This window comes from Canis lupus, chromosome 22, assembly GCF_003254725.2.
Source record: "Canis lupus dingo isolate Sandy chromosome 22, ASM325472v2, whole genome shotgun sequence".
In the NCBI taxonomy this organism is placed as follows: Eukaryota; Metazoa; Chordata; class Mammalia; order Carnivora; family Canidae; genus Canis; species Canis lupus.
Genome location: NC_064264.1, coordinates 48,583,450 through 48,609,162, shown reverse-complemented (window position 1 = coordinate 48,609,162; position 25,713 = coordinate 48,583,450). Strand labels below are relative to the sequence as shown.

General features: G+C 43.5%; 1 protein-coding gene across 8 annotated transcripts in view; it reads right to left on the bottom strand.

Moving 5' to 3' along the window:
- The window catches only part of FARP1 (FERM, ARH/RhoGEF and pleckstrin domain protein 1), a 288,775-nt gene that overhangs the window by 119,924 nt on the left and 143,138 nt on the right, over positions 1–25,713 (bottom strand). The gene's annotated exons all lie outside the window — the stretch shown is intronic.

Sequence of the window (25,713 nt, the reverse complement as noted above, 5' to 3'; positions counted from 1 at the left end):
AGAGCAAGAAATGGGCTAGAAAGGAGCTGCTCATTCTGTGTCATGTTATGGAAAGTCCACCTCCTGGTAAAAGGCACTCTGAAAAGAACCACCCTCCAGTACTGACCTTCTGAAGTATAACTTTCTTGGCAAGCAAAAATAATAAAAATCATGCACTTCAAGGATTTCTAGTACTAAAAGAAACCCCATAACATGATGAGATTTCAAGGTGGTGGCTTATTATCCCATAACAATTTCCACTGTGTAGAGAGCAATCATTCATTTTTTTATTTTCATAAAACTTCCCTACAAATTACTGACTCATCACGCTGGGAAATCCTCATTATCTCCCAATGGTTGACAACAAAGTGCCCTGAATTGCTTTCACTGGTATCTACTTCATATTCTCCATCCAATTTGGCTAAGAAATTTCAATTACCTTGTTAATGCCTCAAAAAAGTGTCAGGCATGGCCAATACAGAGAACCTCCCCAAGAGGTACACAGTGTCCTCCCCAAGAGAGAGGAAGGCAGCCGAGAGTCCTGGGGGTCAAGAGGTGAGCAAGTCTTCATTGGATGGCAAAAAGCAGAAACATAGCATCCTGAGGCCCCTCAGGATGGGACTCGCCCATCAGGGCCTGGCACTTCCAGGGGGTCCTGACCCAAAGGGGAAAAGGAATGAGTTTGGGAGGGTTGGCTGTGAAGATACAGGCCATGGTAGATGCTCAGAAACACATATCAGGTTTTGCCAACAATTTTTTTTTTTTAAGATTTATTTACTAATGAGACACAGAGAGAGAAAGAGGCAGAGATATAGGTAGAGAAGCAGGCTCCCTGCGGGGCGGGGGGGGGGGGGGGGGGGGAGGGGGGGGAGGGGGAGCCCAACGCAGGACTTGATCCCGGGATCATGTTCTGAGCCAAAGGCAGATGCTCAACCACTGAGCCACTCAGGTGTCCCTGCCCAACAAATTTTGACCACAGAAAACAGACCAGTGAGGGCTTCACATTTTCTTCCGATGATTTAAAAAAAAAAAAAACAAAAACTTTTTTTCTTTTGAAGTTTTTAAGAAAAGAACTCTATAAAGGCAACATATCAAACAAGTAGACTCTTTCCAGAAAATGTCAAATCATTCCATCAAGCTATTCAGATTGGATGAACAAATCGTGAATTTCAGCTTCATAACAATTTATAGACAGTCATAAATAAATGTGAACAGTCTGACTACCAAGGTTACCCGCTACAAAATAAATCTTTATAAGGAGCAGCAAGAACTGTACTCTCCTTGTCCCTGTTGCCAAAACACACAAGGTGGATTAGATGTGGCAAGATTTCCTCATGAAAATGGGATTTCCTTCATGAAAGACTGGTGATAAAGTATGAGAGCAACTTGGCTTTATTATTTTTTTTTCTTTCCAAGCCACAAATTAAAAAGAAAACCAAGAGCCACCTGGAATTGAGAAAAACATCTTCAAAATTAGCATGACACAAAAATTCAAATTTATAAGTGAAATAAGTTGAAGTATTGTTTTAACCCTTAAATCACAGACCTTAAGAGCAAATTTTCCTACTACATTGGCTGTATCAATCAAGTAACACAACAGATTTATGTACAACTTTTCAGACATATTCAGCTGTGATGCAGCTCAGAATGTATATTAGTTATAAAAACAAAGATGACTAAATTCTATTTTGGATCTTCAGTATTTAATTGCTCTGAAGTTAACTTCCTTAAAGGCTGGGGAAAAAAAAAAAACATAACTGTTGACAGTTATGTGATCAAAAGACACAATTACAGAGCTGTGCAAATATTCTCTAAAATATTCTAGAAAAGGAGGGTTTTTTTTTAAATTTTCTCTCTAAAGACAATAAAATTAACTATAAATGGTAAAAATTTAAGTTTCTCTGTTCTAAACAGCAAAATAAACTAGTTTTAATTTTTTTTATTTGAAGATCTGGTTTTCTAATTTCCTTGAGAAGTAAAAAATTAATAACCAAAGATCTGCCAGTTAGAAAAACCTTTTAAAAATGGCCTTTAAAGGCAGCCCCGGTGGCTTAGTGGTTTAGTGCCGCCATCAGCCCTGGGGTGTGATCCTGGAGACCCGGGATGGAGTCCCACATCGGGCTCCCTGCCTAAAGCCTGCTTCTCCCTCTGCCTGTGTCTCTGCCTCTCTCTCTCTGTGTCTCTCATGAATGAATGAATAAAATATTTTTTTAAATGGCCTTTAAAATGGAGCATTCCAGAAAGAACAGATAAACATAAATCAAAACAATTACGTAATACTTCCATGTGTTAAGAAGAAGCCAGAAAATATTTAATAGGCATAAATTCAATATATTTATTGTTGATATAATAATAATGGAAGTCTCAAATGGAGAAAAAAAGCCTATCTTAAATAACCACATCCCAAAGCCAGCAGCACACTCAGCAAGATAAAGAAAAACTCATTATGAACCAATAAGTTTCTCATTATGGAGGCTATTTGGACCACATTTTAAATAAAGTCTAGTGGCCTTTCTTATTCCACTACCTGGGCAGAGTAGTTTACCCATACTAATGAGAATTGCAATGACGAATCTAAAGCCCTTTATGATATAGATTTAGGGCGACTGCTTCCAAATACCAACCAAAAATCAACCCCTTCTCAAGGTATTAAAAGAATATGTTGATCATGTTGTTGATTATAAGCAACACACGCTTTCACCACAAATTATCACAAATGAAATAAACACACCCAATTCTGGTATAGCAATTCTGTGTGTTGCTAACATTGATGTGTGTGTTACGTATGATGTGTATGCATGTGTTTTCAATTGGTGGGGTATGGCTGCCTCTCGCGCAAGATGGCCACTATGATAAATAAAATTTTAAAGTCGTAAATTCCAGAGTACTAGAAATTCCTCAGCTGAGCTAGGATGCTTGGGTGACTTCCCTCAGTCACTGTCTTCTTCCTCGTTCCTCACGAGTTTTCTTCTGTTCCCAGTAAGGAACAACCAAGCCACATCCTGCTCTTGGCCACACAACATTCAGAGAGAACCACATTTGGCTAAGGAGCATAGACAACTAAGGAGAAAGGTAGGACAGTCAGTCCCATGGCTGTTGCCAAATGGGGTGGAGAACAGCCCAAATCCCAAGGTTCAAAGGCCATGGGGGCAGGGTCAGAGGCAGGCTGGCATTCATTCTGGAAGTCACTATGTGTCACCGAGGATTCTGCACATTGGCAGTATTTTTCATCAAGTGCCTCTCAGGGGTTGCTGACCATCTGCTCCACACTGTGACAGGAAGTTTCCAAACCCTGTCTAATCCCCCCTTTACAGAAACCCCACCAGGAAAGACTACAGAAGAAACTCAGGGTAAGGTAAGTAGTCTGCCCCAGGTCACACAGCTCCTAAGAGTATATCTAAGATTTAAGTTTGGGTTTGCCTGACTCCAAAGCCTTGCCTGGGTAGGTGGAGAAGTCTCATTCCCTCCGGGAAAGAATTACATCAGACATTCTTCTAGGCCATAAGACTTCCAAAGAGTAATGCTTAAACAAGGTATGGTTTTAATAACTGAGATATGAAGGTTATTTGAGGCAAAGAAAGTTCCCTTAACTGATTTCTTAGGAGGGCCAACGATTACTCATGGTTAATTTTTCTAGTCTTCTCTCTCCACCTTCTGCATTAACATACCTCTTTCCCACAAAAGTGTCATGATCTTTTCCCCCTGGAATTTCATCTGAGTATTTGCTGCTCCAGCCATACCTCCAAAAGCCCATCTGTTCCCTAAAGAGCAAGTCTGCAAAAACCTTGGAGGAATCGGGTGGTGACTTTTGTTCTTGTCCTAAAGCTGCTTTCCATTCTTAAAACCTTTTTTCAGACCCAACCATTTCTAAGTGTAAGTTTAACATACAATTTAGGTTAATGGTTTGACATGTAACTCAGGTTTGCTTTTATTGTCTGCACTCACGAGGGCTTGTTTGTTTGTTTTTGTATTTTATTTATTTATTCATGAGAGACACAGAGAGAGGCAAAGACACAGGCAGAAGGAGAAGCAGGCTCCATGCAGGGAGCCTGATGCGGAACTTGACCCCAGGACCCCAGGATCAGGACCTGAGCCAAAGGCAGCTGTTCAACTGCTGAGCCACCCAGGTGCCCCTGCACTGATGAGTTTTAATAAGTTAAGCCAAGGGTCAAGGGCTGACAGGAGTGTGCTTCTTGATGACTCTGCAGACAGAAATAGGATCTTCAGCTTCAAGACACAGGGGAAGCAAGCCAACAAGTGTGAAATGATAAAAAAAAAAAAAAAAAGAAGAAGGGGGTCTTCTATTTCACGAGGTCTGTAGTGACAAGTCGGCTTTCCAGACCAGCAGGACTGGAGGGTTTGTCTGAAGCAGCCCAAGAGCCGCATGCACATTGGCACATCCCAGCTTTCAACCTTTTGAAAGGAGCCAGTGAGAGGTCACATTCCTCTTACATAATTCAAAGGGCTGCAAGTCCTCAGGCCACAGACATTGAGAGACACCTGCGGGGGGTCCCTACACATTCCCAAATTGGAGATGCCTCTCAGGGAGTCAGTGTCAGCTCCACTTTTGCATTTAGATTCCCAGACCTTGTACAGGGACGCAGAGGAGACAGAAAACAAACCTGAGCACTCCACAGAGCATTAGTGCTTCTGAAAATGGCCATAGTTCTGGTAGCTCCTATCAGCCTGCAGAGTTGATGGCTTTTTAGAAAAGGGGACAAGAAGCACTGTGCCCACATTTCTTAGACAGTCACTGCTGCAGAAGTTCTGAGTACAAAGCCCCTTTAAGACCGATGCATTCACAAGTCCAATTGCAGCAAATCCTGAGGTTTATCTAACCACCTAAGGTGACACCAGGCGAGCAGCTGAGTCTGCTCAGTCTTACCCACCTCAAGAAACTGCCTCAGCAATCCCGGGAGTTGTAGTGCCACAGCTGCCAGGCAAGCCAGAAGTGAAAGGAGAAGAGGTTATCTGTTTTCTCCTTTTCATTTCATTCTCAATCTTCTGCAGAGGATTCTAAAAATTCAGGCTCGCAGGGCTTAGGACAGGCACAGGTGTGGGTCCCAAGTGCTGATGGGTGAGCTGTGCAAAACTACAATCATACAAACATCTGGCAGCAAGAGGGATGCATCTGTATTGTTCGGGGGCCGGGGCCCTGACAGGAGTCCTGAGCACACCTGTGCCAATCAGAGAGCCTCTTCGGGAATCTGGAAACGCAACGGGGAGCATGATTGTACCTCCCCTTGTGGTGGGGCTTGTGATTCTAGGCTCGTGTCTGAAAAGGGGCATCTTCCACCTTCGGGGAGGCCTGGAGAAGCCAGGAATACAGATTTATAGGTGGGCAGAATAAGGCAGGCCCCTGAGGGAAAGTTTGGGTAAGGTCACTGTCCTCAGCTGCAGTCCCACCCTGGTGTCTGAGAATCTACTTCCATTTCCTGTCTATATCGTCTTGCTAGAGTCCTTCCAGGTATAGCCTATGCCACCCAAAAGTAACTCAGAAATAACTGTTTTTTCCAACATATTTCAAGGACAGAATGTCTTTTTTTTTTTAAATTTTTTCAGTGAATAGGTATCCAGATATCAAAAATAAAGACAAGGCCTGGATGTCTACTAAAAATATTCTAGCATATTTTTGTCCTTGAGTGCATTATGTCAACTAAAATAAGCCAGGCAGAGAAAGACAAATCCTACGCAGTATCACTTACATATGGAGTCTTTCTTAAAGAGTCTAACTCCTAGAAACAGAGTAGGAAAGTGGTTATCAGGGGTGGGGATGCAGTGGGGAGTAAGTGGGTAAGGAGAGGTTAGTAAAGGAGTATAAAGTATTAACTTTCAGTTAGAAGATAAATAAGGCCGGGATGCCTGGGTGGCTCAGCAGTTGAGCATCTGCCTTTGGCTCAGGTTGTGATCTGGGGTCCTGGGATTGAGTCCTTGCAGGGAGCCTGCTTCTCCCTCTGCCTAAGTCTCTGCCTCTCTCTGTATGTCTCTCATGAATAAATAAAATCTTACAAAAAAAAAAAAAAAGAATAAATAATGCCTAAAGATCTCACATATATGGTAACTACAGTTAACACTGCATTGTGTAAAACTGAAATTTGTTAAAGGAGTAGGAAATATTCTCATACACACAGAGATAAATATGGAAGGCAATTACAGTATTCAGTATGTGGGGGGGGGGGGGATTCTTTCATAATATATACATACACAAATCACCACAACGGACACTTTCAAAATCCTTTGATCTTATATGCTGACTATGCCTCAAAAAACCTGAAATTTTAAAAATATTCTAGAACAAAGGATTATAACAAGTTATCTGAGAAAAATAAATAATTTGATCCTGCCAACTTGTATTTGAGATTTTTTTTTTTGATTGCTCTATTGTGGACTTATATATAAATTTATGGGGCAAAACTAGAGAACTACAGGAGAACTGTAAATTCATTTCTGATTTTCCAGAACAGACCATATTTCTCTCTCCCAAGTATTTTGCTAATTGTTAAAAAGTGAACTCCAAAGGGTGTGAGATGTATACATCTGAAGACATATGAATTTAATCTATTACACAATTGCTTAAATGAAACACACATTCCAGAGAAAAAAGCAAAAGGCGGAAGGCAAGCAATGGCCGCCTGGTCACCTGCTGCCTGAGGTGGAGGGGGGCAGGGGGCTGTCAAGGAGCACGGCAGGCTTCTAGCCTCCAGAACTTGTATTTTTAAGCCGTCCAGTGGCCAGAAACAGAACAGTCACCTTTATAGCTGAAAGCAGTCTTAAACATAAAGGAGGGGAATTTTGTCTCAAGAGCAAATTTTCACTCACAAGTACATGTGCGGAGTGGATGCATCCAGTTCTAAGCAATGATGCAGACCATTAAGAAAGAAGTTTTGTTATTAAATCTCTCTTGCTCTCTGGCAGATTTTCCTTTATGCTTAGCTTTGGCCAAAATAAGAAAGAGCCCACCTTTCTGAAGGTGATGGTGGAATGAAGGAGTGGGGACCAGAAGCAGACAGAAGCTTCCCCGCACTGGATGTAGCTGTGCAGCCTCTACCCACTGAAAAGCAAGCAGCTTGTTTTCTGCACCACAGAGCTCCTGCTGCAAAGGCTATAACATTGGGGGTATTTTTAGAATCAGCCTTACAGGTTCTCCTTCCTAGGCTTACCCATCTAGCAAGAACATGTAACATAAATAGGATAGAAAGAACACTTCTATTTGCTTTCCATCTGGTTGCTTCCGAGCTAGAGTTGATTCTTGACAATGAACCTCCTGATCGCACATGCTCAAATGTCAGGCCTAATTTTATCTCTGCCTACATCACATCTGCGGCCACCACAACGCCACCTGAGGGAACAAGACCCATTCCACCTCCATCTCCCACAACATGATCATTGGGTAAAAATTACAAACATGCTTGAAATGTGGTCTTTTGGAATTCATCCGGTCATCACTGAAATCTCAGCTGTGCTAACAGATAGCTTTGGCACTGTAACAGTCACTAAAAGGGGCTTGCATGGGAAAAGCAGCAAGGATGAGCTTCCACTGGCTGCACCCTTCACGGTGATGCTCTTGGGCGGGAAGCTCCTTGGGTTGAGACAGCACAGCACCAGGAGCCTCAGACCCCCTCACCAGGGGCAGGGGGTCAAGTACCCTGTGTGGGAGCTCTGTGACCTTGGGAAGTTGTCAATCCCATCTACGCCTTCAGTTCTCATGGTAAAACTGGGGATGAAAGGAGCACCCACATAGCAGGACAAGATCCTCAGGAAGATTAAATAGAGACTCACATCAAGGAGCTATAGTTAGGTGTTGCTGCTCATCACCGGTGTCATGGCTGTTCATTTAGAAAGTCCATCTGTGGTTCGCCGGGTGGCTCAGGAGTTGAGCGTCTGCCTTCGGCTCAGGGCATGATCCTGGGGTCCGTGGATCAAATTCCCCATTGGGCTCCCTGTGGGGAGCCTACTTCTCCCCTCTGTCTCTACCTCTGTGTCTCTCAGGAATAAATAAACAAAATCTTAAAAAACAAAAAGGAAAAGAAAAAAAGAAAGTCCCTCTGCTTCAGGAGCAAGCAGCACGGCAGCCAGAGGCCAGGTAGAAGAGGCTACGGGAATGTGGGAGAGCTGGTCCAGCCAAGGGGGAAGGCCCTTCTAGGCAGGAATCCACAATGCCAGAATGAAACCACAGCAAAGCCTTGTCCTACAAAATAGATTAAAAAAAAAAAAAAAAAGATCCAGGGCCTGAAGGCCTCTAGGCCCCTGGACACAGAAATACCAAGGTCACCCCAGAGGACTGCACAACCCCACATGGGAGACTGTGAGGATGGAGCAGAGAAGATTCTGCATCTCTTGCGTTGCTCCAAGAGCAATCGAGCCAGTGGCTAGGGACCCTTGCCAGGCTCTGGGTTCCCGGTTCTCTGGGGGGCGGGGGGGTGCTGTTGTGGGGCCTCTGTCTCCGCCCAACGGCTCACTCTGTCACAATTTATCCACCCACACGGGATCTCTATCTAATTCACATGGTGCGCCAGACAGCCTCACCCTCCTGATGCAGGGAGGACACAAATACTGAATGAGAGCCCAGACTCCAGTCACACCCTGCCACAAACAGGAGTTCGATCCCAGCCAGAGAGAGTCCACGCAATCGCACTGACATGGTCTGCTGTCACAGCCGCCTCCACACTCCCCAGGCCCATGGCCTGAGATGGCATTTATTTTTATAGTTGGAAAGGGCTGGCTGGTGAGTCCGATCTGTAGGAGGGAGAGGCCCGACTTTGCTGAATATCTGAAACTGTTTAAGATTGCTAATGACGAGAAGATGCTGAAAAATACAAAGCTCTACAAGTGACTTTATTTGAGGATCATAATTATGACTCAGACTTGAAACTGAAATCAGCTTGATGTGTCTTACTCCCCGACTGCTCATCTGCTGAATCGGAACTCACAAAACCATCAGTGCCTTCATTCTCTTGATTGTAGGACCACAGACCTTAAGAATAACGCTTCTATCCTTGCTTCTCCACCACGTCATGAGACGAAGGAAGGAAAAGAGAGCAGGCAGTTATTACTGAGCACTTGTACCGATGCCTGTGTTCATCTTGGCCTGCCAAACACAGACGGATTCTTCTAGAACATGCGGTCCTTTTATACAAGGCCACATTCTCACATTTATCCCTTGAACTTCTTCCAGAGTGGAGAAGGATTAGGCATAGGTGAGTATCTCGAGCTGTGAAGGTCACAGACTTAAATGCACAAGAACTTGACCTTGCATTACTCATACTAATAGGAGGTATTTGCTGCAAACATCTCGTTAATTTGCAATCAATTGTTATTGTGCAACCGTCTGAAGCAGTCTGAAGCAGTCCACGGGGGTCCACAGGGGTCCCTGGGAGAGCCCCATCTGCTGCTCTGCCCTTGGGGCTGGCTCTCTACATCCCTTCCCATCACCCTGGGCCTTTTGCAGACTTCCTGCTCCAACTGGGGGGCGGGGAGGGGGGAGGGCAGACCATCTGCTGCCTCTGATCAGAGTCCCTGGGAAAATAAAGTTTCTCTCAACAACAACACACACACACAAATATGTAAACTTAGCCTGCTGCTCTCTCTTCTCTAATCTGATCACGTTCCTTCCAGAGGTGGCCCGGCCACCCCAAGAAATGCCACCCTCTATTTGAGATTTCATTAAAGCAAACCCTGCTGTCACATCAAACTACATAGGATTCCAAGCACAGACTTTTTTTTTCTTTCATTTTGTTTGAGCGGTCTTGAAATTATAAAACAATACTTTGGAGAGCGAAATACTATTCAGCCAGCATGGTCTCTTACCTCATTTGATTTGTAAATTAATGTGAATGGGAGGGGAAAAAAACACCCTGGCATTTATTGAGCACCTACTGAATGCTGCAAATTGTACCAGATACCTAACATATATTTCCTTGTTTAATCCTAATAAGATTCTGAGAGGCAGGGATTATTTGGGGGAAATTTTAATTATTATGAGGTCATGTCAGAAGCATTAGAATAAATCGCTTACTTGAAAACGTTAAGTAAAGTAGTACATTTTGGTGCCTAGCAAAGCACCAGGTATATAGTATGCTCTCGGATCAACATCCATCCATCCATCCATCCATCCATCCATCCTTCTACTTTCTTGGCAAGGAGCACAGGATTTATTCTAATGCCTCCAAATCACACTCTAAAGGCTAGAGCTAGGGCTCAGCTCATGTCTTCTTGCTCCCACCTGACACGATTGGGACCCACACACACGTCCTTCTCACCAACACAGGCTCTCAGACCAGGTTAGTCCATTGTACACATAAGGACATGGGGGCTTGGGGAGGCTCGGTAACTTGCCCAAGGCTGGGGGGCCAACAGGTGAAGGAGTAGCCATGAGGTGAACCCCCCACTCCACTCCCTTCCCCCAAACAATCTGAAGTACCATCTTTATCTTTAAGGATTTTATTTATTTATTCATGAGAGACCCAGAGTGATAGAGGCAGAGACACAGGCAGAGGGAAAAGCAGGCTCTCTCCAGGGAACCCAATGTGGGACTCAATCCCAGGACCCCAGGATCACAACCGGAGCTCAGACGCTCAACCACTGACCTACCCAGGTGCCCCATCTTTGTTTAGACTGTGGTGACTTTCAGGGTCATTTTTCTCAAGTACATTCTTCTCTAAAAGTGAAATATTACAGGAGCTTTGGTGGGGAGGGGGTGAGCAAACTATAAGCAGAGAGAAAAGGCAGGTGGATTAGCCTTGGAAGCTGCTGTGACAAAGTAACAGAAATTCGGGAGGGGGGGGGGCTTCAAACAGAAACGTGTTGTCACACAGCTTAGGAGGCCTGGAGTCTGAAATCAAGGTGTCAGTAGGTTGGTCTCTGAGACAGGAGACTCTGAGGGAGAATCTCTTCCATGCTTCTCCTCCCACTGGTCCCTCTCCACTTCTGGTGGTAGCTGGAAACTCTTGCTTCCCAGCTTGTAGACGCATCATCCCTCCGATCTGTGCCTCTGTCCTCCCAGGGCAGTCTCCTCCCTGGGTCTCTCCCCTTCTTATATGGTCACTGGATCAAGGGCCTGCATTGCTCCTTCTGGTGGGGAGCACAATGCAACCATTAACACCTTGTCTTCCTGAGCAGCCATGGAAAATCCTGCCCCTTCCTCCTGCTGCCCCCCTTTACCCAAATTACATTCATGGATGAAGTCCATGACAAGACTGGAGATATGTCAAGTGAGCTAGTGACACTGGCTGAGAAAGGAGGCAGAGAGCGCCCTGTGCGGGTCAAACTGGAGTTCGCACAAGAATGAAGGTCAATAGCACTCAGCTCTGTTCTGTGTCAAAAGCTATTCTTTTCCTCTTATGCAAGAGATGCTTGTTTTTTCAAATTTTTTTCTTATAAGTAATATCCCTGTCTTCTATCTCCATCCTCCTTGAAAGAAAAAGAAAAAAAAAAGAAGAAGAAGAAGAAGAAGAAGAAGAGGAAAAACCCACCCTACCACAGCTGGGTGTACTTATTATTCCAGCATTCTGGCAACCTCTTTTCATATGAAAAGCAGTATTCCAAAATTTATTCACATATCATCAAAATTAGAACTAAAATGCTATAAGAAAACTACTTTTCTCTATCTCAAATGTTGACAACTTGGAAAGCAAATGTGAACCTTGCCAACATAGCAAAGACCATCTTAAAAACAGTGGTAATGGGGCACCTGGGTGGTTCAGTTGGTTAAGTGTCTGACTCGATCCCGGCTCAGTCATGATCTCAGAGTAATGGGATCGAGCACCCTGTCAGGCTCTGCACTTAGCAGGAGTCTGCTTGAGATTCTCCCTCTCCCCCCTAATGTCCCTACCCCCCTCCCTCTGCAAGCGCTCTTTCAAATAAATAAATAAACCTTCGGAAAAAAACAAAAACTGGTGCTTAATTTGCAATCAAGGCAAAGCCATAATTATGGTAGGCCAGTCCTGTTCATCAAAGTTTATTTTTTAAAGAACAAGTTTTCTCTGGTTGAGAGGTACACTCAAGGGCTCTTAAAAATTTCTCCAGAAAGAGAAGATTTTTTTTTTAAAAGATTTTATTTATTTATTCATGAGAGACACAGAGAGAGAGAGAGAGGCAGAGACACAGGCAGAGGGAGAAGCAGGCTCCATGCAGGGAGCCCGATGTGGGACTTGATCCCAGGACTCCAGGATCACACCCTGGGCTGAAGGCAGGCACTAAACTGCTGAGCCACCCAGGGATCCCCAAGAGAAGATTTTTAAAGTAGAAAATAGGATCACCCAACACGGAGAATGCATTTAAAAAGCCATGTCACAAACACAGACCTGATTTGCTGTCCATTTTCCTTGCTCTCAGCTGGCAGGAAAAGGTTGAAGGAGCCTGTCCCAGAACTAAAAGAGGCTACATATTTTCAAAGCTGAAATTCTCTACCCGAACGGAAAAGGAAATGAGGTGGCAGTGGGGGTTTGGGCTCTGCTGGTACTCTGGCAATCCCAATGCTTTCGGAGAAAGTCACTCCTGTGCTGTGACCTTAATTAGGCCTTGACCTTTTGGGGTTCCGGTTTCTGGGTCTGTAAAGTAAGGATGACACACCACCCCCCCCTTGTAGGTTTGTTGTAAAGGTTAAACCAGCACACGTGAAAGGTACATTGTGGGGCACCAGGCCCACAGCGAAGTTCAATGAATGGTGGTGTTGTTCCTGATTTGTGTTAATGCCTCTGCTGTTTGTATAAATGCCACTGATATTAAGAAGCCAGAACCTAAGGCCAGTCCATTGCTGAGCTTCTGGACTCCCTCCTCCATCACAAATGGAACTGGTTTTACTCCTGGAGAACCCTGACAATTCCTAGGAGTGCCACCCCATGCCCCTTTATGTCTCTTTCTTGGGTCATCAGGAGGAGCAATGCGCTGACCTGTGTCCCCAAGGACGACTGGGACTCCCTTTGCCAATGGGGTGGAGTAGGAAGCAGTGTAAATAAACTGAGATTCTTCTCTAAAGGGAAATGTGAAACAAAATCTCAATGAACAGTCTGAGTGTACTTAAAAAAATACTGTATTTCTTGGCAGATAAAGTTTCTGTTGGGAACAAATGTACATTGTGATCTGTCTCACCACCTCCAGGTAAGCTGCTGGTCTCTTCACACATTCCCTATAGGTCAGGTTTCTTCCCAGCGTCTAAAATCTACAAAGTTTTCCTCCTGGTAGCTAATAACTACCCCACCTCGACAAGTCAGATTAGAACTTTCAGGATACAGAACCTATGCAATTAGTAATTTTTTAAATGGCATCAAGAATAGCTTCAAATTTCCCAATACAATGTGCTCTGACATACGTGCAGCTTATTTTTTAAGTAGTCATCAAATAGACTCCAAGAACACTGCTCACCTTGCTCATTCTGGCCGTGTTAGGACTACAGGATGGTGTTGCATCATCGTGAATGCCAAATTACTGATATTCAGACTTATTCTAGTCTATAGCTATAATCCTTAGAAGGAGGGTGTTGTTTTTTGTTTTTGTTTTTTTAGCTAGTGGGCTGTTGGAAATGCTACTAACTGGGCAATCCCTGAAGAGGCACAGAGGCGACTTGCCTCTTCGTAATAAACCCAGTATTCCAGGATCCAGGCTGTCAGTCTAGATGCTGTGGAAATCAGGGCTGCTGTCACCCCAAGAGAGGAAACCCAGGAATTGGGGTGGGTGGAGGGGTGGTGCTAGCATGCTGCATTCTGGAGCTAACATTCTCTATTTCTGGCCTCCAGCATAATTATCTTACATTTAAGCCTACTAAGGAAAACTACTTAATCTATTAAGTGAAACAAGAAAAGTTACATAGAAGGTATATAAAGAATGTTTTAATTTGCATAAAAACCATACATAAATTCATATAAATCCAGAAAGAGATCTGAAAGATGATAATATACCAAGGTTTAAGGGGACAGATTCTCAAGACTAGAATTATGGGTGATGAATAGGTTTTTCTCCTTGTTTGCTGACTTTATTCTCTAATTATGGTGCAGTAAATAGGAATGACTTCATTGGAAGAGAAAAGCAACACAAGTTTTCATCCACTGTTTGGATTCAAGTTGGCCTGTTCTAGATATGGGGCTGCCCATGCAAGCTACGTTCCCCATCACTTCTCACAACAGAACCTGGCTGTGACTTCTGTCTTCCTTTCAACTTTTCGCAGTACCCACCAAACATGAGAAACCCCTTGCTTTAATTTACACTCTGGTTCTTGAAGCATTTGCCTCTTGCCTCCCTGCTTGTCATCACTGGCCCCTTGGCTCCATATCGCTTCTCTCTAGTCCAGGTGCCCAAGAGAAACAGTGTGAGGCACAAATGAAATTTACATTTTCTTAATAGCAGGAAAACAAACGGATGAAATTAATCTTAACTTTTTATCTAATCCCATATACTCCAAATATATCTTAACATATAATCAATACGTTAAAATTAAGTTATCTTAATTTTGGGGGTTTGGGGATGTTAAGTCTTTGAAATTGAGGGTGTATGTTATGCTAACAGCCTATCTCAGGACTGGCCACATTTCAAGTGCTCAGTAGCCACATGTGGCTGGTGGGATTATATTGCACAGTGGGGTTCTTCTAGCCTTTAAGTCTGTTTTCTCTTTATTTTCCACTCTTCCTTCATGATTCATCCAATACACCAGCTAAGTGGGGATGGGATTTGTCAGTCTCTCCAAGTCATAGTTCTCAACTACCAAATCAACAAAGCACATCCTTATAATGTGGTTTGGTAGTTGTAACATAGCCTGAATGGGCACCAGATGGGTAGTGGTCTTGAAATCTATTTGATGACTAAATATTTACCCACTACATGATGAATGCAGGTATGACCATCGTGGTCCTCAAAGTCTTCACACAGTCCTTTGGGAAAAGCCACCTAAACAAAGCCAATAGGATACATACTACACGCAAGGAAAGCACATGTTGGAAACCCCAGAGGGAGAACACATTACAATGAATTCTGTGGGTTTTAGAGCCTGGGAAACCTTCAGAGATGAGTCCAACCAAGGCAAAAGAGAGAGGGTGGTCCGAGCAACAAGAAGATAGCACAAAGGCTGAGAAGCATAAACTTGCAGTCTTCCCGAAAAACATGCATACAAGTATGCAAAAAAAAAAAAAAAAGGAAGTCAGGCTGGTGTAAATGATCTTGTTCGACCTGCTGAGCAATTTGAACCTTATCCTGTGAGCAATGAAAAAATAACTGAGTAGTGTTTTTGCAAGAGCCTGATATTATCAAATTTGGGATCTATTAGCTCTGGCAGAGGGTAGGGTAATGGGAGTGTGTGGCAAAAAAAAAGGGGAGGGGGGAGATGGAAATGATTCCAGTTAGCTGCTGTAAAGAGCTCAACAGAGTGCCATCACAGAGGCAGGAGAGGAACCTGACGTGAGCACAACGCCTTGGGACATGGTAGGCCCTCAAAGACGACAGGGTGCAGATGAAGGGACACTAGTGTTAAATCCTTCCACATGTGTCTGGTGGAAATCTCACAGATGAGAGGCCCATGGCGTTAGAACTAGAGTCAGGACAAAACCTCAAAGACACCCACACCATTGAGCATCTAGGGTTGGAAGAGCCAATCAAGAAGGCAGAGGAAGACGAGGTAGAGGAGGAGGGAAGGCCAGGAGACGCTGACAGACCCAGGGCAAGGGATGTGTTTCAGGGGGGAAAGGACATTTCTCATTAGAAATTAGTTCACAGGGGCACCTGGGTGGCTCAGAGGTTGAGTGTCTGCCTCTGGTTCAGGTCGACATCCCAGGGTTCTGGGATCAAGTCACGCATCGGGCTTCCAGCGGGGAGCCTATTTCTCCCTCTGCCTATGTTTCTGCCTCTCTATGTCTCTCATGAACAAATAAAATCTTAAAAAAAAAAATTACTTCTACAGATTCTTTCCATCCATAACATGACCCACATGTGGTATTCAAATTCAATCTCTGCCAAGTTTTGCAAAGCTCCCAATATCATCCAAAAATCAATTATTTATTAAAGCCCAAACTACCTTTTGAGGAAAAAGATCAAAGTGTATAAGTAAAGATTGAAACATTTGCCTTTCCAGCTTTCTGATATGAACCACATCTTGAAATGAAGAATTAACCATAGAATAAAAACAACAAAACACAGGTTAGTCATTTAGGGATGACTAGCCCGTCTGTCCTTTGTAAAGTCTGTCGACATCAACCAGCCATGTCACAACATTAGCCTTGTAGCTTCTCCGACCTTTGTACTGTTCCTTCTTCTGGAACACAGGCATAGTGGAGAAGGGTCCAGAGGTCCAGGAATGAAGCAGTATGTGGCCCAAACCCACTATTTAGTAAATGTTGGCTTCTTCTCTTTTCCCATCACAGCATTTGGTTTCATTCCCAAAGAGTGGTATAGTATAAAAGGCAGGGCTTTTGGAGCAAGAAAGACCTAAGTTTGGAATATAAGCGTTCCACCTTTTTTTTTTTTTTTTTTTTAAGATTTTATTTATTTATTCATGAGAGACACAGAGAAAGAGAGAGGTAGAGACACAGGCAGAGGAAGAAGCAGGCTCCATGCAGGAAGCCTGATGTGGGATTTGATCCCGGGTCTCCAGGATCAGGCCCTGGGCCGAAGGCGGTGCTAAACTGCTGAGCCACTGGGGCTGCCCAGCCTTCCACTTTCTAATTGCATTCCAGCAAGTGATGGAAAACTCCTCCATTTTGTTCCCTGTAAAGTAACACAGGTGAAGCTTCTAGCATGCGAGATGCCACCAAAGTAGAGAACCTGTTCTTCCTCATCCTCCTCCTTCCTAAGTTAGAGAACTGCAGGGGGTCAAGTTCCTCCTCCTTTCTCACATTTCTGAGAGTACAAAGCTTTGCACAGTTTGGTTAAATAACACCAGTCTCCTGGCAACACAATTCACCTTTCAGTGATCACAGTACATTTCATGGTGAATAACTCACCACTAGGTGTTCAGGCCACAAAGCTCTCCATGAAGAACAGATGTGCATGGTGATCACTGACGAGTCACACCACTGCTCTCCCAGTCTCCAAGCCATGGATCACTCACTGCATGTTCACTACTCTGTTCCTGCAGACACCACAGCCTGCAGCCATGTGGCCATCTCGTGTCCCAGAGGTAAACCCATGTAACATTTCACATACGTGGACAAATGAAAGAGGGAACTGGCCAACAAAAATGAACATGCAGCAAAGAAGGGAAAAGGCACGAAGGGAAATGCAAACCGAAGGTAAATGGAGTCAGAGAATTAAGAGCCAAGCACAGAATATCAGCATTGCCCACATTTGAGGGACTCTGGGATGTGTAGCCAGAGAAAAGCAGTAAAGGCAAATTTATCACCATAAATGCAGAATGTGGCTGTGAACAAAGGATAAAGGTATCCTAGAGGAGGGGAGGCCACAAAGGGCTTCCCAGCAAAGGAAATTCTCAGAGATATTTCGTGGCATTGAAAACACACAAAGGAGAAAATGTTAGAAGTGGATCCAGACTTCAACAGGACGAAAAGTGACCAAGGCAGAGAAAAACACTCCCTCTGTGTCACAAATTACATTGATAATTACTGTTCAAACAGCTTGTGATGAGTTTTAGTGAAACATTCGCAAATGTTTTTGAGGTTTTAAATTATGGGGTATTACATAAATACTACTTTTACTATTTTCTCCATTTCCCTATGCATATGTTTTTAATGTTTTGAAGAAAAATTTTTAAAGGTCAGGGAAGAATGATAATTTTAAAATTCTGGCTCTGCCTCACTGTGTGACTTTGGTGGAGTTATTCTACCTATTATAACCCAAGTTTGCTCTTCTGTGAAATGGGGATATAATCAACTTCCATCCAGGCCATGGAGAAGGTCAGAATGAGGTGTTTTCATGTTCAAAGCAACTGGCACTCTGCCAGGCTCGTGGTCATTCCCCATATGGTGGCCAATACCAAGATTATACTTCCCCCCTATAAAGACAAATAATCCCAACAATATTGGTGGATGAAGAACGGTTTTATCCTAGGGGGAAAAAAAGACATTTAAAAATTCTTACATAGCAACTGCCTTCATTAATTACAAAGAACAGTGAACTTGTTTCTCTTGCTAAACATGCCTAATCACTATCACTACACAAGATAAAGAATACATCGACCACAGAGAGGCAACGTTTAAAGAAGCTGAGACCAAATTAGAGAAAGTTTCTTTGTGGCACATGTTCTATTTTTGAAGGTTACACTGAAAGATAAGAATACTGTGTTCTAACTAGCAGACCGAAACACAAACCCGTTGACCTGCTATCCCATGAATTTACAGCCAAGCCAGTTGAGGTCATGACTTTTTAGTGCCTGGATGACAGGCAGGAAGGGGTAAACACTGAAAAGTAAATGCAGGCTTTTGACCTGCAAGATGAAGGTCAGCATCACAAACCATTTCTCAGGTGATCACTTTGGCTGGCAAAAGCCATTTATTTATTTATTTATTTATTTATTTATTTATTTATTTATTTTTAAAGATTTCATTTGTTTATTCATGAGAGACATAGAGAGAGGCAGAGACATAGGCAGAGGGATAAGCAGGTTCCCTGCAGGAAGCCCGATGCAGGACTTGATCCCAAGACCCTGCGATCACTCCCTGAGCCAAAGGCAGATGCTCAACCACTGAGCCACCCAGGTGTCCCAAGGGTGATTCCATTTAAAATCATGATGCCCATGGGCCTGAGAGCAGCTTGCACCACCACCTATCACAAACCTACCACATAGGGCTAGCTTCTTGGTTTCTAGGTCTTGGGGCTTCGGCCCTCTATTATCCTGTAGGCTCCTTACCAACAGCCCAGAGCTGTCTCAGGCAAGAACTGTGTCATTCTTCTGGACCCATCACACAGCAAAGCACATGTGTGTTGCCCGAAGGAAAGAAGGAAGGAAGGAAGGAAACCAAGCCATATAAGTTGCTTCAAAAGCTTTTTTACAATCTCTGACTTTTAAAAATAAGTACTCTGGCTACCTGATCCTTAGACAAAAATCATAATCAAAAGGAAAACTTCTGGTGAATATGGGTAAAAAACGAGAGGCTTTAATGTGGCAGCTAGAAAGTCCTATCTCATTATTTGTAACGTCGCTGGATTCCATGATCAAATCCAAGATAGAAAGAGAAACTTCTGAAAATGGGGTTAGGCTCTACTAGTTGCACACCAAGATGAAGCTACTGGTGGGGGTGGTGGGAGTGTAAACTCTGTTTTCACCAGCCTTAAATCAACTTTCAGCAGCCTTGCTAATAATGACAGCATTTCCCAAAATAAACACGAGACTATGGTTAGGTACAGGGTTTTCAAAACACCAGGGGGAAAGGAGACTCTCAATTAAATTCAGACCACCACCATGGTCAAATAATGAGTGCATTCTGATGACTAGAACTTTCTAATTAAAGGGGCATACATTAACTTTGAGGTCTTTCAATCCACTAGTTAAATATAGTCCAGACACTTTGAATTTCCTAATCGTTGTCTGCTATTCTTCACATGTCTGTCCTTCAGCTCTTAACCTTCAGAGTCCTTCTAACCCTGGGAGTCAATAGGATTTCACTCCTTTTACACAGATAGAGGTTACTAATTTGGGCTAAAGATTTTCCTGTGCATATAAATGTATGTTCTGTATAAAAAACTAGGAGTTCCTTTACATTAAATATTTCAGAACATGAAATGATGATTATACATACAAGGTCTACTTACTGAAGCCGTGGGAGCAAGTTCAGAATAGGACTTTGCTTAGAAGCTCCAACTGTTAACCACATCATTCACAGGCACGTTTCCCTAAACCACAATTAACATAATGGGGTCCAAGTCCATACCATATAAATCTTTCTGTAGGTACTCAATCTCTCCCCCTGTACAAGCCCCAAACAAAACCCAATCAAAGTAAAAATTGAACAGTTTCACTGAAGTGCAATTTACATCCTATAAAATTCAATCATTGTAAGTATTCAACTCAATGACCTTCAGTACATTTGTAGGACTGTGCAAACACCACAACAATACAGTTTTAAAACCGCTCCACTTCCCCTGAACGTCCCCTCAAGCCAGTCTGCAGTTGATTCCTACTTCCCCTTGCAGCCCCAAACAACCATCAGCTTTCCCACACCTATAAGCTCACTTTATCTAAATAAAAGCGACACCTAGCCATTTGTAGCTGGCTTCCTTCACTTATTAGCTAATGTTTTCTGAGGGTCATCCACATTGTACAGATTCCATCAAGGTAAATTTCATTGATTTTTCAGTGAAGGGCTAGCCTTTCCAATCAAGAGCCAGTTATCCAAAGAACATATCCAAGGGAAATCAAAAATCCCACCCCGGCCAACTGGTCACCTGCAGATGTGGAGCCTATGACCACAGGACCACACTGGCACCTGAAACCTCTTCTCTCATTTACCAAAGAGGGGTATTTCAGTCACCTTGACTTCAAGGCTGCAAGTCAGATCACTCCTGCCTCCACCTCCATCCTGAGGGATCAATAAGAGCCAGTTATATGGCTCCCTTGTTCTCTCAGTGATTCGGGATGTGCCCTCATAACTGACAACTGTTCAATTTCCACCCTCGTGAGATCTTCAAGTTCCTCCTTACTCTTCGTCTTACCTTTTGTCTGTCTAGAGAACTGAGTTACAGGGGAAAAACATATGTTTGCCTGAGCACATCCATAAAGGATGAGGTTTGGCCAACCAGACTGCCTGTGTTCGGGGAGAGGTATAGGTCATGGAAGGCAAAAATGACTATCGTGGCCATTCGTGACTTGAGTGGTTAAAAAAAAAACTGTGTGGGGTGGGGGAAATGCAGCAAGAGCATTCTTAGAAGTGAAGGGATAAGCATGAGATGCTTGGCCCTCACAGTAGGGAGGTGGGAGACATGAATTTCTTAAAGTGCACTTGCTTGGGTATTGTGGAGGTGTGATCACAGCTTTCCATCCAACACTAAGGTATAGCTAGCTGACTTTGTGCCAGAATGTGGCAGCTGAACCCAAAGCACAGAAAGTTCCTTCTTGTCCTCCTCTTTCTCACCAGGGGAGCTCAGGGTAGGTACAGAGAGAGTCTGTATATGGAGTCAGAATTGAGGTGTGTCTACAGTAAGTAGTTCTTAAACGAAACTGGCTTCCTTGGGAAAAATAATGTTTTTCTGTGACTCAGTGGCTATAGCCAGGCTGATGTGTGTTATTTGTGAAATCTCATCACCCTGATTAATGAGGTTGCTCTGGGCACCCTTCCTGCCCTGGCCCCGGCTTTTCACTCAGAGGACAGTTTTCAGTTTCTGCTTTTTAAAGAGGGCCAAGCCATATGCCACTGAGTACATGTGCACTTAAATAAACAATGAAAACATTTGCTCCTTAAGGCAGCAAGTTAGAGCATTCCTCTGTGTGTTTTTAATGTACCATCATTTCTTGGCTTGTTCCCCACCCCACAAAGGCCTTCTGAAAGGTTTATACAGTCACGTTGTTTTATTTTATTTTAAAGACTCTTCTTCAGTCATTAGCCCCTAGGAAGATTAAATGATATGCTATAGTCTAGAAAACTCGAAGCTTTCAACAAGAATCCAAGTCCCAGGAATGTACTGGAAATTGGAAAAGTAAACAAATGCCGAGTTTCTAAGTCATTGCCAGGAAAATTCTAAATAAGAGAATAAAATGAGCCACACATCTTTAACGCGGCTCAGAAAACCGACACTCTCCCATCCAAGGTGACTTCAGGCTTCTCATGCTAGCCCGCAGGCCCGTACAATAGAAGCTCTGTTTCCTTGGACCAGGCCCATCAGACTTTTCCCAGAAGCCAGCTCTTGCATCTCTTCACCAAGAGAACTTCCAGAGGGTAAATGAGTTCTGAAAGGGACATACAAACCAGAGAGCAAGAAAACCCCGCAAGGCCTAGAGAGAGAAAGTGTGTTGAGAAGGCCGGGAGCTAGTCACCACAGCTCCTCCAGCATCCTCCACATGGAAGCTTCTCCACCTTGGCACTGTTGACATTTTGGGGGCTAATTCCTTGTTGTGGGAGCCCTCCTGTGTATGGTGGTTGGTCAGCAGCTTCTCTGGCCTATACTTGCTGGATGCCATTAGAAGACAGCCAGCATAATCTGCAGACATTGGCAGATGGTCCCCTGGTCCATACCAACTACAGAATCGATTTCAGGGCTGGAAAGACTCAGGAGATCTTCTAGGCCAAGGCCCATCATTTAGGAGGAGTTCAACAGAGGCCTTTAAAGAGTAACTCTCTAAGGTTACTGAACAGCCTACTTAGTGGCAACAGAGAGGTCAAAAACAATGGTATCCAAGCAGGCCAACACATTTGGAGAAGTCTTTTTTCAAAGACTATTTAGAGCATCATACATATTTCAAAACTATTACTTGGCAAATAAAACAGTATTAGTAATGCGGTGTGGTCCTGTGGTCCTACTTTTTTTCTTTTTTAAAGCACACAGCGAACAGGGGAGAATGGCCCCACTTGGACAAGCAGGAAAGTGGCTTTCCCCAGCTACTGAGGATAACAGATCTGCCAAGGCCAACAGGCAGAAAAAGCAAAACTAGTTTACATTTATAGAATATATTTTGCAGATATTTATAAAATTACTATTTTATTGAAGATAAAATTTCCCCTGGAAACCAAGCCTTTCAAAAAGTAATGCACACAAACCCTGGGTGCTCTACTAGGAGGGACCTCACGCATCTGTCCATCTCCCTTCAAAGAACAGCCATCCATAGAGGGGCCTATAAAAATAAGATAATGATGTGGTTTGCATGATTACTACCAAATCCGGAGAGATACAGGGTCCATACATCTGACAGTGGTCCAGGACCCTAAGGAAATGTTCCCAGTGATTGCCAAGTGGCTTAAGGGAAAGCCTGAGCAGTATGGTAGCATGGACCATGCTCTCCTTACTCAGGCACTTGCTAACTGAAGACCTGTTTCCTCTTGGTCTTGATTAAATAAGTATTTTAACATGGATACAGAGGTCTCAGGGTAAGGGTGTGGTCAAAACCTGAGTTTGGTTGGGTTTGGTATACTCTAGGGACCTAGAAGGAGTTTAATCAATAAATTCTTAGAAGATTATTTAGGGTAACATTAGACACTATCCAAAGGTGACATCAGAGCAAAAGAGCAATTTTCAGCGTTCCTGGAACATTTCAGTCCCAAATGATCAGCACTGTAGACAAAACAGCAGATAATCTGCGAAGCAGGAAACAAGAAAAAAGGGATCAACAAAGAACTACTTGCAAGTAGTAAAGAACTAGAATCAAATGCACTCATCATTAAAGCAGCAGTGATCGGCACACCTTTTCTGTACACACGCTCGTGCTTTACAGCCATACCCGCTCCAAACAACTTTGTGTTACTATTTTCTTCAACTCTCAAACAGTATTAAAGAATTACATCTCTTGCTAAGGCTATTCACAGAAAGGAGAGGGGGGAAAAAAAAGCAGGATAGTCAAAGAGTTCTTATAATTTGTGAATTCAGATTTCCAAGCTGATTATGGGAGTTAAAACTTAAAGGCAGTTTTTTGGGGCCCAAAATCTTATCTCTATGAATATTTTTCTTTCTTTAGCAATCATGCCATCTTCAAGGAAAAGAGCCACAAAGCTCAAAGCTTAGGAGTCTCTTGTAGAAGAGGCAAAGAAAAAAATCATTTGAATGCATGATGTCAAAGTCCTCGCTGCGGATGGGCAGCCCTATTTTCATGCACTTCACCTGCTGGGATCCACCATTTAAATGGAGCCAGCCAGAGCATGCTTTTATGTCTCTTGGCTAATTCTCAGCGCCAGACAAGGCTGGTGTGAAGAGAAAAGGCTGCTTTAAGCAAAGGTCAATACTAATAGGATACTGCAAGCAGAGAAAAATAGGCACCAAAATTTTATAGCAATGGTCAACTATGCAAGGTAGAATTTCTTTGCCTTTTTTTTTTCTTTTAACTTTTTTTGGGTTCAATTAAAAAAAAAGCAAGAGGAATAGGTATTACTTTCTTAGGCAGAATTAAAATCAATTTTTAAAAAATAAAATACAGGGGTGCCTGGGTGGCTCAGTCTGCTAAGCATCAGCCTTAAGCTCAGGTCATGATCTCCAGGTCCTGAGATCGAGTCCCATGTGGGGTTCCCTGCTCAGCGGAGAGTCTGCTTCTTCCTCTGACCCTCCCTCCCTGCTTGTGCTCTCTTGCTGTCAGATAAATAAAATCTTTTAAAAAATAATAAAATTAAGTTAAATATAACCGGTATTTTCTGAAGCTGTGAATTGTGGTGGTGGCTGAAATGCCCAGACCTGCTCATGGCACCCCCAACCAAACCCACGCTTTCCCATTCCATCCCTTCAGCCAGATGGCATCCAAGCAGGACGCCTCTGCGTTTGGCAACCCACTCCACTTACAACGTGCTAGTCTCATTGAGCAAAGTCTGAAAACTCTGATATAAGCACACAGCTTACTGTGTGACCAAATCAGTCCCTAATGCCTGCTCACTATTGTAGTTCCTCCAGATTTCAGCATCATAGCCAGACACGGCACAGCCATTCATTAGCAGGTGGGACCCCCCCTCACCTGCAGCCCTGCATTATTACACACCCCACGGTGCTCTAATCACAGAACGCTCCTTTCGTATGCTCCACGCTCCTAAAAGGCAGGGGCTGCGCTTAACTCCTCTGTACAGCGCTCAATTCCCAAACACAGAGGATGAGGACAAGACTCCGCGTCAAAGATCCACAGCATTGACACAGGAAAAAAAAAAAAAAAAAGACAAGCAGTTTGCCATATTCCTGGGAACAGCTGGCAGAACCAACCCAAATAATTGAAAACCAGGGGCAAGCAGAAGGAATTAAGCTGATTGCTGTATCCTAACGAGATCTTTCATACAAGATGCAAAGAGAACAGGAGGCACAGTTCCGGAAGAGGCCCTCCTTACTGCTTTAGGAACTGCGTTTGCTAAGCTAGCAGTTAAATTTGACAAACATCTCCCAAGCCCCATCTCTGTGCCGGTATGTGCACAGCCCCCCCAGTGCAGTCCCTGTACTGCAAGATGTCTAAACATGAGCCACAGCTTCTTGACCTTTCCTTGGTAAAATGGGTAAAGCGTGGTCTCTTTTGAAATGCCAGTATGACGGCTAAAAATGAAGGTTTAAACAAAATGCCTTGTATATGACAGGTACTCAGAAATGTAGGCCACAGAGTAACCCAGCTCTGGGGCTGGGGGGCATTTCCATCATAGTCCTGGATGACCTTACACATACAAATCCTGGATCATCCTTTTTCGTACTTAGCACCCTATTTTGTGTGGTTCACTTCATTCTCTACCTCTCTGCCCGTTCTCATCAGAAATGTCAAGGTCAAAATGCAAATGCATAGGACAGGATGATGGCAAACAAGACACAGGAGAACAGATAATTTAGAAATGAACTGGCTTCTGATCTACTTTGAAGCCATAGAAAAAAGACAAAATTCATTCAAGACCTATCTTTAACTCCTAGATACTACTGACAACTTCAAAGAAACATAAAACAACATTTAATACTCTTACTTCCCCTGAGGGTAGGGGTTCTGCAGGACCCTTCTGAGAATTTGATGAAAGAAAGAGGCTTTCTTCTCCCAAATATTACATACATCCCGAAATTCTGCTTACGTTTCAGACTATTCAGAAACACAAATCCCCACCCTGAGCCCCTCCCCACAGCAGTAATAAGAGAATCAGCCAGACCTTCTTGTGATTAAAATAAGGCACACGCTGACTTTTAAAAATTATTGTACACACAGCTGGCTGCAGT